The sequence below is a fragment of the Trachypithecus francoisi genome, unplaced genomic scaffold (assembly GCF_009764315.1).
Source record: "Trachypithecus francoisi isolate TF-2019V2 unplaced genomic scaffold, Tfra_2.0 Lachesis_group10, whole genome shotgun sequence".
Classification (NCBI taxonomy): Eukaryota; Metazoa; Chordata; class Mammalia; order Primates; family Cercopithecidae; genus Trachypithecus; species Trachypithecus francoisi.
Window position 1 is genome coordinate 47,267,552 of NW_022681455.1, and position 13,490 is coordinate 47,281,041.

The window sequence follows — 13,490 nt, forward strand, 5'->3', positions numbered from 1 at the left end:
AAAAAATTTAGCCAGTCATGGTGGTGCACTCCTGTAGTCCCAGCTACTCAGCAGGCTAAGGCAGGAGAATGTCTTGAACCTGGGAGGTAGAGGTTGCAGCAAACACAGATTGTGCCACTGCACTCCAGCTTGGGTGAAAGAGCAATACTCTGTCTCAAAAAAGAAAAATAACAATAATGAAGTTAAGTTGGGGGAATCGGAAGCCTGTGTAGTTTGAAACTCAATAACAAATAGATTATTTAGTGAGTAAGCATTAGAGTCAAACTCAATTTTGCCTGAGAGTTACAGTTCCAAGTGGTTAAGCTAAGACAGTGTGAGAAGGCACCCAAGTTCTCAGAACCAGCATACTCTTTAGGAATATAGTTTCATTTTCTTTTAGTAGCAGAGTAATACACCCTCAGTTAGAATAGATAGGAGCAGGAACCAGCCCTTTGGTTTATTTTAATATGTACAATCAATGGGAAAAATAAATAAAAATGTAAAAGTAAACAGTGAAAAAAAAATCAAAAACGGAGCTGATAGAAGAAATTAGGAGTTTTGTCACAAATAAGAGAAGTTCCAGGAAAATTATTTTTAGGGAATTGGCAGCAACTGAATTCGTACACACTGAAAGGAAAAAAAGAGAAAAGGTAAAGAAGTGCATTGCTCTAGGCCTAAGTTCTATCTTACCAGTGTGCTTTGTAAACTCAAGACACACAGTGCTGAGGACTTACAAAAGGCTTGCCTTGGCAACTAAAACATCTTTCACGAAAGCAAATGCAAATAGAAGTCATTTACAATTATTAAAAGGGAAGTGTTTAACCCATCACAAACTAAACTACTACTAGAAGAGTAAAAGGTCAAGAGTCGTACAGTACCAAACAGGACCTCCATGCAGAATGGCAGCATTGGGTGGGAATGCCACCTGGGAGGCTCTGGCAAATCTGATGACGAATAAGCAACACCTGACAAGGGGAGTGCTAACTGTCCCTCTGGGTATGATGATGTGCCAACGTGCCCAGAAGAATCTTCGGTTCATGGGGAGTGATGTTGAGTGCCTCATTTGCACATGCATTTAAGCAGAGTAAGCAGAACACAGAACAAAATCTGATGCAAAAATGCAAAAACCCAGATCTTGGCCCAGGAGCGAGAAACCTTTATTCTAAGATTGCTATTGGGTGAGACAAGTGAGAGGAAGTCCTTTGCTCCAGATATTTCTGTGACCTCCTTTTCAAGGCTCCGTGGTGAGGACTTGCAGACTTCTCTGTGTGGATGACAGATATTTTTAGCACACTGGAGCTATTTTTATGCTGAATGTGGATAGCAAATTGACCCTCCCTGACTCCCCCCAGCCCACATGGAAGGGATAAACAATCACTACATAACTCTTCACACTTTGGAAAGCACTCCTTCCTTTCACCATGATAATAATTCTGTAAGCAGAGCAGAAATGATTGAGGAGGACCTTGGTCACAGGGCAAAGCAGCAGCTGTCTCCTGTGCGTCTCATCTCTGCTTCATCAGACCTGCAATCGCTGAAAAGAAAGAGAAAGAAAAGAAAATGTAAGAAAGAAATTTCAGGGGAGAGGAAATGTCAGCAAGCCCATCTCAGCCTCCATCTCATAGCTTAGAGACTGGGGAAGATCATGCCCCATTTTTGGTTCTGTATTAATGATGCTAGGTATTAAGAGGCAACTGCATGTAGCCACAGGCGTTCAGCTGGCAAAATTGCTTGAGGTGTTTTTCTAGAGCCCTCAGTGCCACCACAGACAACAAAAGTGTTCAGAGAGGATTTTTTTTCTCTTTATTTGTATTTAATATATGTGGGGTCAAAGGTACATATTATTCTCTACAGTACCAAGCACTTGGCAGATGTTGGAAAAACCCAGCACGGACAGCCAAAGCTCTGCTTTCAGGACTGTGGAATGGGCCAGGGACAAATTACTGAGTGAGCCCCACCAAGATGTAAACACAGGTGAGAAGGTTAAGTCACATGAGCATCAGGGATAGTCTTTTTACAAATAAGTTGTTAGGTTGAGCTTTAAAACCACAAAAAGAACAGTGTGATTTGCAACAGGCCAAACAATATTGAAATGTACACTTAGCTATAAGGCCAAGTCTCCTCCCCTTCTATCCTTCCCTGCCCTCCGGGTAACTGTTATTAACGGTTTAATATGTATTCTATCTACACGCTTCATTATAACCAAGCAAACATACATATGTATCATATCGAGATTTTTTTTTTTCTTGACTCCACATCTAATCCATCAGGAAATCCTTTAGCAATACTTTCAAAATACACGCAGAATCTGAACACTCCCCCGATCCAGGGCCACCACCAGAACGGAACCTCACCATCTCTAGCCTAGTTTATTATGGTAGCCCTCCTAAACGTTCTTCCTGTTCTCTTTAAGATTTTTTAAAACAAAAACTGCATGTCCCTTCCCTGCCTACATCCTCTGAACAGTCTCATTTGCCTCAAAGTCAAAGTCCTCTTCTTACCTGACAAGCCCACCCCATTGCTGCCCCTCAGCTGCATCTCCTACTCCTTCTGTCATGCATTCCATGCCATAGCCTAAGCTCTCCTGCTCACACTCCACCACAAACACACCAGGCACGCTGCCACCGACCATGAGCCTTTGCCACAGCTGGGCCCGTCTGTCTAAAAACCCTTCCACAAAGACCCAGATTACCCTGTCCCTCACTTCCTTCAACCCTTTGGTCAAATGTCACCTTTTCAGCATGGCACAACCTGCAAACCCTACTTTAAATTTAAAATGTGTCCCGCTCTCCTTCCCCCTTAACTCCACTTTATTTTCTTAAATAAAGTGGAGTGACCTTCTAGTATATTATGTAATTTACTTAATTTGCTGTAGTTAGTATTTACTGTTCTTCTCCCAACTAAGAGGTATGCACAGATTTTCATCTGTTTTTCGGTATTCCAAAGGCCTAGATCAGTGCCTGGAACACAATAAATGCTGGATGACAAAGGAAAATGATTACGTCATATCCCATAGGTATGTGTTGCTATAATTTAGTCACTCTTGATAAGGAACTAAACAACATCAGTAAAAGATCCCAACAAAGAACAAAGCTCATCATGTGGAATAGAACGAGGAAATTATACAAAGCAGGACCAGATGCTTCAACTCTAACATATATTAAGACTAGACCTTTTAAAATGTAATAAACACCACCTTCTCTGAGTGTTGTCCGGTGTTGGTGGTACCACTGGAATACTGGAAATAAATAGCAATAACAGAATTAAATGCAAAATATCTGAAAAAATAATTAGGGTCAAGCCTCATGATTTAGGAAAAGTCACTCTTTTTTGGTGGGGAGAGTCTCACTCTATCAACCAGGCTGGACTGCAGTGTCGCGATCTCAATTCACTGCAACCTCCACCTCCTGGGCTCCAGTGATTCTTGTGCCTGAGCCTTCCAGGGCGGGATTACAGGTGCGCACAGGCTAAACTGTTTTGTATTTTTAGTAGAGAAAGAGTTTTACCATGTTGGCCAGGCTGGTCTTTGACCTCAAGTGAGCCACTGCCTCGGCCTCCTAAAGTGCTAGGTTTACAGGCATGAGCCATTGCGCCTGGCCTTAGGAAAAGTCACTCTTAACTCTCTGATCTCTTTTTGAGCTAGCTTTCCAAAAACTGGGAGTTATCAATGCTAGCTCTATAACGATACAAGAACTAACCCAGCCCAGGGGCTTCGGAGAGGAGAAAAGGAGAAATACTAGAAAAGTCTATGTGAGATCAAACCCCTCCACCCTCCACTGTGCTAATTCTGCCAGCTAGACACCTTTGTTGTAATTCATTTTGTTTATTGTTGCTCCGTTTATAGCCTCCGCATGCTGTGCAGTTGCTAGGGAAACAATAAAGGGTGTCAGATATGGCAAGCGTGAGGAAGGGATTAGAGTACCCACACTGCTGGGTGAAATTTATTTAGGTTACAAGAGGGGAGGAAATTCACTGCAGGAATTATTGTGATTGCTCTCATGTCTCTAACAGTCTATAAATATAGATGCCAGAGGTTCAAACCTCTCTCCTTGCTAGACCTCAAGTGCCCTAAAAGACAATTGAGTCTGGTTGGAGGGAAGAGAGTCCTAGCAGGCATGCAACTGAAACATATTAAATTCAACACAGCTGTTAAACACCTAGCTAGTATTTTAAATGTCTCCATCCAGGCATATTTTTCTTTCTCATGCTCTCCATTGCCCTCAGGAAATCAAATATTCTTTTGATATACACAAGATTATCATATGATTACGGCAGTATTGGCTCCACCAAGACAGTCAGACTGGCAGCTAGCCCCTCTCTTTCACCATCTGGTTAAATACTGCCCAGTATCCCAAATTCTTCCAGATCCAGGGTTTTGTCTCCTTCCGAGTGATGTGGTCTAGAAGTGAGAGTGGGAATGGAACAAAGCAATGTCGCAGGATCTAATCTGGCTGTTTCCCTGGCAACTTGCTGTTGAGTCAAATTCCAGCATGGATGGCTGAGTGGCACCTATAAGAAGCAAATTTTGTGTTCATTGGTTCATTCATTCAATTCATCCAATAAATACTTATTAAACGTGTTAATATGTACCACAGATCGTGCCATCATGAGGATAATGACTTTAGTCTGGTGTTTCCTTAATGTTTTTATTGAACCATACAAGGATTCATAGGCGTAGGCCCTACTCTTAGCAATCATCTTCTCCTGTAAGCGAGACACTGTTTACTTCTATAACTACAACTCAATGTAGAAAGTAATTGTTGCATAGGATTAACTTGGAGTATTGTTATCTGATAAAGCAGTGTCAGAGAATCCAGAGAAGTTCTGCCCAACTAGGGGTGAGGAAAGAGGTAGAATGTGGGAGGATCAAGCCTTATTGCACAGATAACACTAAAACTACACTTTGACTGAACATGGTGGCTCATGCCTGCAATCTCAGCACTTTGCGAAGCTGAGGCAGGTGGATCACTTGAGATCAGGAGTTCGAGACCAGCCTGGCCAACATGGTAAAGCCCCATCCTCTACTGAAAATGCAAAAATTGCCCCAGCATGGTGGCACATGACTGTAGTCCTAGCTACTCAGGAGACTGAGGCAGGAGAATCACTTGAACCCAGGAGGCAGAGGTTGCAGTGAGCTGAGATGGCACCACTGCACTCCAGCCTGGGTGACAAAGCGAGACTCCATCTCAAAAATTAAGAAAAAAAAAAAATTAAAAAACAGCAACAACATGTAAAAGGTGGATTTGGCCAGGCACGGTGGCTCACACCTGCAATCCCAACACTTTGGGAGGCTGAGGCAGGTGGATCACCTGAGGTTTGACACCAGCCTGGCCAATGTGTCCAAACCTAGTCTCTACGATAAATACAAAAATTAGCCGAGCATCGTAGCGGGCACCTGTAGTCCCAGCTACTTAGTAGGCTGAGGCAGGAGAATCACTTGAATCCAGGAGTGGGAGGTTGCAGTGAGCCAAGATTGTACCACTGCACTCCAGCCTGGGCAACAGAGCGAGACTCCATCTCAAAAAAAAAAAAGGTGGATTTGCTGGTGAACAATAAAACAGGAAGTCCGAGGAAGAGAAAATGAAAGGGAAAGAGGAGAGGAAGTGCCATTTGTGCTCGGATCTATAGAGAAGCTGCTAGAACCAAGATCAGTTCCTAAAAACCTAGAGAAATGTATGAAGTTTGACCCCACTTGCACATTCCTTCCCCACTTGTGCCGGCTGCACATCAAGACTCTACCCCACCCCACCCCATTTTCATATCCTCTACTTTTCTAAAATTGGGAAGCTTTGAAACCAGATTCCTTCTCCATTCTCCTCCCCTGTCTTTTCTTCAGGGTACTTTCACTCCCAGCCCTTTTCCCTTCACGGTCAGATAATCTCCTCTCGGGAAATGACTCACACCAAGGTATAAATTACCAGTATTGACACAGCATGTTACACTTAAGCAGACTGTTCACTTTACAAGATAAGTGGCCTTTATCCAAAGAAATGACGTTGAATCTCAGACTGCAGGGTGCTTGTAGGAGTGGAAGCAAGCGTTGCTAGGAGGAATAGAAATGTTCATCTTTTCTGGATGTGCGGTCTACTCTCCCTTCTTTGTTTGTTTATTTTGGGTCTATTCTCCACTAAAGTTAAGCTCTCTGAGGGCAGTTTTATCCATCTGGTTAGAATAGTGCCTGGGCAATAGTAGATACTCAAAAAGTATAAATACTTGTTAACTGGCTTTTAGTGAATGTTGTCTGTTTCTAGTGCCCTGAAGCACAGATCTGATCAACTAAGGGAGTGAAAAGGAGCTAAGAAAGCCTGAAATTTAAAACTAAATATAATTTTATTTTAAATGAAGTACATGTTTATTGTTGAAAAAATTTAAACACAGAGAAACAAAAACAAGAAAGTAAAAAGCATTCATAATTCTCTCTCCAGGATCAATTCTTGTTAAGATAGTGATGTAAACCCACCCAGATTTTTATCCATATCTATGCATACCAAAAAAGCACACTGTATTTAACATTCTACACTTGTTTTTAAAATACAATAAATCATGATCATCTTGCCACGTAACAACATATTTTGTGTCCTTTGAAATGACTGCCTAATAATAATCTAGGCTGCTAGATATACCAGCAGACCCTATTCTACCAATTCTCTATTGCTGAAATCAGGTTGTTTCCAACTTTTCACTCCTACTTGTAAAAACACAGCAAAGAATGTCTTTATCACAAAATCTTTGTGCTTATTTCCTCTTACAAGTGAAAATATTGTCATCATTACTCTTAAAACATTGACCATATTTATCAAATACACTCTCTGTGCCAGGTACTTTACAAAACATTATTTAATCCTCCCCCAAACCCTACTATTTACAGATGAGGAAACTGACTTTGGAGATGCTGAGTCATTTGTCTGAGGTTACCATTAGTCATGTCTTTAATGTTTTTGATACCTATTGCCAAATTGTCTTCTGGAAACAGGGTTTGGAATGCTGTAGGGAATACTAGAAACCTGTTGTTTCAGATAAATCCTCCATGAAGGAGAGATTACACAATCTCCTTTTAGTGAGCTATTCCTGCTTTATCGGCCTGTCAACATTTGTTTTCTCCATGTGTTTACCTAAAACCTTTGTGATAATATAATTACCTTATACTACCGGGCAGTAAAGTATCCTTTTGATTCACAGTCACATCAGATTGCATTCCAGAGAAACAGAACATTCTGGGGCTCAGAGTCCTAAAACATGGGTTTGAACACTGATTTTATCTTTCCTGGAGTGAGGTCCTGAGACACATCAGTTTACTTACCCAAGACTTGGCTTTCATATAAAATGGCAAAACTAATATGAACCTAAATGATCTCCCAGGGTTGTGATGGTGGGATGAGATGATGAAATTGGAAAGAGCTTTGCATGCTGGAAAGAACAACAGAAATGCAAGGTATTATAATTATCAATGGCATCATCATGATCATCCCCATCTTTAAATCAATTACCTTGCTCTTATACAGGCCTTTGCTTTCTTAGACAGAACCAGCTTGCTTTTTGACACCAATTCATATGTAAAACAAACATATTCTATGTAAATTCATATAGAATAAAGGGAACCATCTTTTACTGGCATCTGTTAGTAGCAAGAGTTAGGGAGCCTTGTTCTTTTGGGCTAGTGACTGAGAGAGATGAAAGCTTGAGATAGAGATGTGCATAGATCCTGAGAAGAGACAGAAAAGACCAGAGCTGGGGACCACAATTGAGAGAAGTGCCCATTCCCCAGGATGCAAAAAATGTTGGCACTTTTACTAAGTAAAAATAATCAGAGCAAAAGAAAATAAAAGATGGGAGCAAAAGGAAGATAAAAGAAGAAAATGGAAATCAGAAAGGAATGAACTGTGGTATTGAGGGATACTTGGGGTTATAGTTTGTAAGAAGGAGAAATTAATTGAAATGTAGACCAGGCTAATGAAACTGGATCATACATTCCTGTGCCTGTACTCAGAGGACAGTGCATTCGAGAGAGTACTAACAGGGAAATCGAATCAGACCTGTATAAACCTTCGGGCTTTGACTACAATTAGGTTTGCATCTCATTGTCTTAATCTTTAAACAAAGAAGTTCCAGTACATACCTGGGCTTTCTAGTCCTGAATTCTACAATTATCTACAGTATTTTCTATCAAATTCCTTTGTCCACCAGGCTACAAACATTTCCTCTTCTCTTTCCAAGACTCTGGACTTCAAAATCACTGAAATCTCATCCTGAAGGGACAGAAGAGTCGATTTATGGCACCCAGTATGTTATTCAAGTTGATGTGGTCCAAAGCGCGTTTTGTCTTCCTGGAGACCACAACACAACATGAAATAAAGGCTTTACAGGAGAATCCACTCATATGGCCTACAGGGTCTGAGGGCCTTGAGAAATCTACTGTGCAGAGAAGTTAAATTTTTAAATTTAATTTCTGCTTGCTAATTAGTCATTCCCAAATAAAAAGAAAAAGAGAGGTTAATCTAATACAGGCTTGGAAACAAAGCAGAAGATTAAAGTTAACTTCTCAGGAAGAATTCTGAGGACAGCACAAAGAAAAGGGAAAAATAGATAATTGGTATTAAGCACGACATGTCAGGAAAAAAAGAAAACTTGAATGCTCTGTAAATGGAACTATTCTCTCCTATAATTTATTAAAGACGTATTTCCCCCCCTAAGTATGGATATGAGACTAATGGCTTTCCTTCCCCCTCTTTAAATCAGAGAGCTAGATATCATTTAACTGCCAAATTCTTGCAACGTTATTATTTGGGTATAAAAAGGCAAAATGGCATGTTTCTACAAATGGTTTGAGACTATAAAAATGCAAATAACTCAGCCTAATTTACAAATTGGTGGGCGAGGGGGCTGAGCCCAGAGAAGTGTTCAATCACTAATTTTCCCATTCTACCAGAGCCAAAGAAGCTGTTGCATGGATCTCTGATTTTTTGCGTGGAAAACTGGCACTTGGTTTTCCAGCCCATCATTTCAGATTGAAAAGCTTTGTCTCAAATCCTTTAGACATGAAGTTGGGCAATGATGCCTCTGAGTAAATTCAATTCCTGGAACCAAATAGATGAAAAAAAATCTTAATGATAGGAAGCTACGTGTCTTCGAAGTGGTATTTCAGACAGAAATTTATTGGAAATGATGAGAACATAATTAAAGTTTAAAAAGTGGATCATCTCGGTTATAGGAGCTGAGCTGGGTTTTACAGAGTTACCGCGAGGATTTCTGTTGTGGGAAAATACCCAGGAGGTGACTGAGCCCAGCCAGACGTCACTGGAGGCATGCAGAAGAAAAGGCAAGATTGGCTGTGACTCTCCTCTTCTGGGAACATTCTAGAAGGGCGTAGCAAGGATGCTGAAACCAGGTCAGCTCCGTAAGACCTCACTTTGCAGAAATAGAGAGAAGCAAGGAGTGTAGGTAGAAAGAACAGAGTGGTACTGAGAAATCTCAAGGAAGAGAGCGAAGGGAAGAGCAGCATAGAAAGTATGGCTGCTTTTGTGTAGTGGTCCTACTGCGCACAATGGTTGAGTTCCATGGTCCTTGTCAGCCTCCCTCACGGGGGGAATGCACAGATCTCTGAATAAAATAGCTTCCTCTTCAGACTGCCCCGAAATCCCCACCTATTTCCACAAGGTAAATGCAGATTTTCCTGTGGAAAAGCAAATAAACTGTTCTTGGGAATGAATGTTGAACAAATTAAACCTTGATGACTCATTCATGTCTTGGAAAATTTTTATTTACCAGAAGTTATCTCTTTTGCAGGAATTCTGAAAACAAGGAGGTTTTTTTTTTATAATCCATTTTATTTATGTATTTATTATTTATCGATTTATTTATTTTTGAGATGAGGTCTTGCTCTGTCTCCCAGGCTGGAGTGCAGTGGCATGATCTCAGCTAACAGCAGCATCCACCTCCTGGGTTCAAGCAATTCTCCCACCTCAGCCTTCCTAGTAGCTGGGATTACAGAGGCACGCCACCACGCCCAGCTAATTTTTGTATCTTTAATAGAGATGGGGTTTCACCATGTTGGCCAGGCTGGTCTCGCACTCCTGACCTCAGGTGATCCACCCACTTTGGCCTCCCAAAGTGCTGGGATTACAGGTGTGAGCCACTGCCCCTGGCCCATTATTTCCATTTCAATGGTGGAGAGAAGAACATGGGAAAAGCTTGTAAAGGGTTGTAGTCATGTATTTAACAGTGTTTGCAAGCACCCACTCTGCAAGGTCTTATACTTGAAGTAGAGACTTTCAAAGAGCCTTAAGGCACCATCCCTTTCCTCAGGGTCTTACATCTCCTTAGGGATCTAAGTAAGACCTGAACTGCATGGAAGGAAATACTCAACAGAAGGCAGAATATAAATTCCAAAGGAAAAACAGAAGGGGTTCTAAGTGCCAGAAGTCAAAGTGGAGAGAAGACCTTCAAGGAGGTTCACAGCTACCCCAAGAGAGGGGCTTGAGTATATTACTGTGAACAGCACAGACAATGCAAAAAAGGAAGGTGGACATGGGGCCAAGGAGGGGCTCAGAAAGAGGCTAGCTGGGGGGAGGGCACAAAACACAGGAAAACAACCCACGGAATAAGAAAGAGAGCTCCTAAGGGGAATTCAAAGATGGGAACCAGACTTGAACAGACCAACAGGCATACTTTTAGCAATGCAATTTTGTCTAACAGAAAGACAGCGTACAGTCTTGGAGTCAGATAACCAGCTGTCTTGTGCTGGGCGCAGTGTAACATCTTGGTGTCCTCATTTGTAAAACTGGGATAAAAACCCTTATTTCAAAGGATAGCAAAGGATAAGTTACACAGCAATGGGCCTGACACATAGTGAGATCTTCACACAAGTTCAGTCCTTTCCTCTGACCTCCAGATCTTTTCATCCTGCTCCCCATTGTACTCAGTAAGCTTGAAAAAGAAAGAACATTCGCCATACATTTTTGGTTAGCTTGATCCACAAATCATTTCTTTTTCTTTGTTTCTTTCTTTCTTTTTTTGATAGCGACAAGGTCTTGCTATGTTGCCTATGCTGGTCTCAAACTCCTGGTTCAAGTGATCCACCTCCCTCGGTCTCCTAAAGTGCTGGGATTACAGGAATGAGCCACCGCATCCATCCCCATAAATCGCTTCTATAAACTGTCTTTGGGAGGAGGAAAGAGTGGAGGTATAAAAGTCCACTCTGAATATTTGGGGATATAACATCTCCTAGGATCTGTCCTTTAAGAAAAAGCACTATTAGGAGTAATATAGAAAACAAGCATGTTGTATGCACCCTGAATGGAGGGCTTTATCGCTTGTTAAAGTTAGCACTTTCCAAGTAGGAATTTTGTTTGTAAAATAAGTTTTGCATAGCTGGGATCAAACCCCTTTCTTTGCTCCCAATATTCTAATAACTGCAATCAGCTTTGGTGATTTATCAGAGGTGAATTACAATAACTCTTCCTCCAAGCCTTACAACAATTTTTCCTCATTTTTTATCATTATTACTCAAAAATGCTGATGCTTTTAAGGGGCATCTCCTCCATACAGTTAGGATTATCCACCAACTCTGCATTCTTGTCTTCATCCAAAAGGCCATATAAAAGAAAGAAGGTGACAGAAGAAGAAAATTTCACAGTAAAAGCCAAATTTTACTTAGGTACTACCTTATAGGTATTCAGCTTTGTGGGTTTTTGTGTGTTTTTTTGCACTTAGCTTTTATGTCTTACACACAAGATTTGTAAATTAAGAACTAGTTTCTAACCCCTAAGGTTTTTGGCACCTGTCTTTTCCCTCCCTATATTACCACTACCATCACTATTCAATTGCTCTGGAAAAGATACCTGTCAACACTGTCAAAGAACAAAATGTCAACACATTGAAGTTTGAATATTGAATTGACTTTTATTAGCTATCCATGCAGTGGGAAACCTCCCAGCCATGAAATAGAAAGACACTCTGCCGAGCAGAGTAGAGAGGTTGGGCCTTATAGGCAGAAAAGCCTCAAGAAAGTGGAGACAAGGCACAAGAAGCAGATTTGTCATTTCCTTGTATGGGTTAAAACAGAAGGGACTTCCTAATCACGCCGGCTCGGGTCAACTGGGCTGCTTTTCTATTGGCTCTTGTGAATCTCCTGGGTTTTTGTTGGTGATGTTTTAAACTGGCTTAACCCCAGTGACTCCATTCTGGTCTAGTCTGGTCTCTTGGGGCCTAGTGTAGGAGCTCAGTCCAGAACAATGGCCTCTCATAAATTTTATTTAACCATACAAACTAGAATATTTGCCTTTAGGGTTCTAGTTGATATATTTAGAAAATGTAATAAGAATTAATTACAATGAGGCTTATTGCCACTATTAAGACTTAGAAATCTTAAAGAAGGCTGGGCATGGTGGCTCACTTCTGCAATCCTAGCACTTCAAGAGGCTGAGGTGAGCAGATCACTTGAGCCCAGGAGTTGGAGACCAGCCTGGGCAACATGATGAAACCCTGTCTCTACTAAAAACACAAAAATTAGCTGAATGTGGTGGCGAGTGCCTGTAATCCCAGCTACTCAGAAGGCTGAGGCACAAAAATCACTTGAACCCAGGAGGTGGAGGTTGCAGTGAGGCAAGATTGTGCCACTGCACTCCAGTCTAGGTGACGAAGTAAGACTGTCTCAAAAAAAGGAAAAAAGAAATCTTGAAGTTTATCTCAACCTTCTTAAAACTCTACCTGCAGTTTAGATAAGCGTCTCAAAGATTTACTAGCTCTGCTCTGCCCAGTTATTAAACAGCTATGTATTCCTTTCATTTGGTTAACAGCACACACATGTTTTCCTCCATTATACTTTTAAATAGAAATAGAATTTAAAAGTTAAACAGTATGTCAGGAAAAAGTGTGAAAAATTCTGAAATGAGCAAAAAAGTTATGGAATATTCTTTCAGTGGAATATTACATAGTGTCTAGTGCACCTTTCAGAGTCATCTGATTCTCTAAGATCAATGCTTTCAACTGTCATTGAGCCATTTTACAACTTTAAAAATTGTAGAAAACTGATAGTAATGGAAATAAATCTTGCCCATAAAGATGTAAGAGAACTGTGTCCAGTAGAGATTCAACTGATTTCTCCCTGGTGAAAGTGGCCAGTTTTGCATTTATCTGGAAATTCACTTCACGATCACTTATTGCCTATTTATGTCAGTTTTACAGATTCCCCTTTGTTTTACTAGTTTCCTCATTAATTGATGGTAATAACATCTTACTAGTTCCTCATTAACTGATAGCTTAAATAAATCTTTGACATGTATTCATTTTATATTTTATGTAAGTCATAATTTTACCATTTAAAAAGTTTCCTTTAGCAATAGGGAAGTATAATTGTTGCAAACTAATTCTGTACTTAAAAGAATGAAAAAAATTAGAGCAAGACTTACCTAATGTATTTAAGCAGATCATGTTAACAATGATAATTCTTATCAAGCCCTCCAAAAGAATTGTGAAACCCCTGTGAGCTCTATTTCCATGTGATCATTTCCCTC

General features: G+C 40.7%; 1 long non-coding RNA gene across 1 annotated transcript in view; it reads right to left on the minus strand.

Moving 5' to 3' along the window:
- Positions 1–1,185: 1,185 nt before the first annotated feature.
- The window catches only part of LOC117088697, a 41,744-nt gene continuing 29,439 nt past the window's right edge, over positions 1,186–13,490 (minus strand). The window contains exons 3-6 of the long non-coding RNA XR_004439285.1: positions 8,096–8,225; positions 7,323–7,386; positions 7,119–7,208; positions 1,186–1,513 (exon numbers count right to left, since the gene is read on the minus strand). This is a non-coding gene — a long non-coding RNA (uncharacterized LOC117088697). The remainder of the gene's footprint in view (positions 1,514–7,118; positions 7,209–7,322; positions 7,387–8,095; positions 8,226–13,490) is intronic.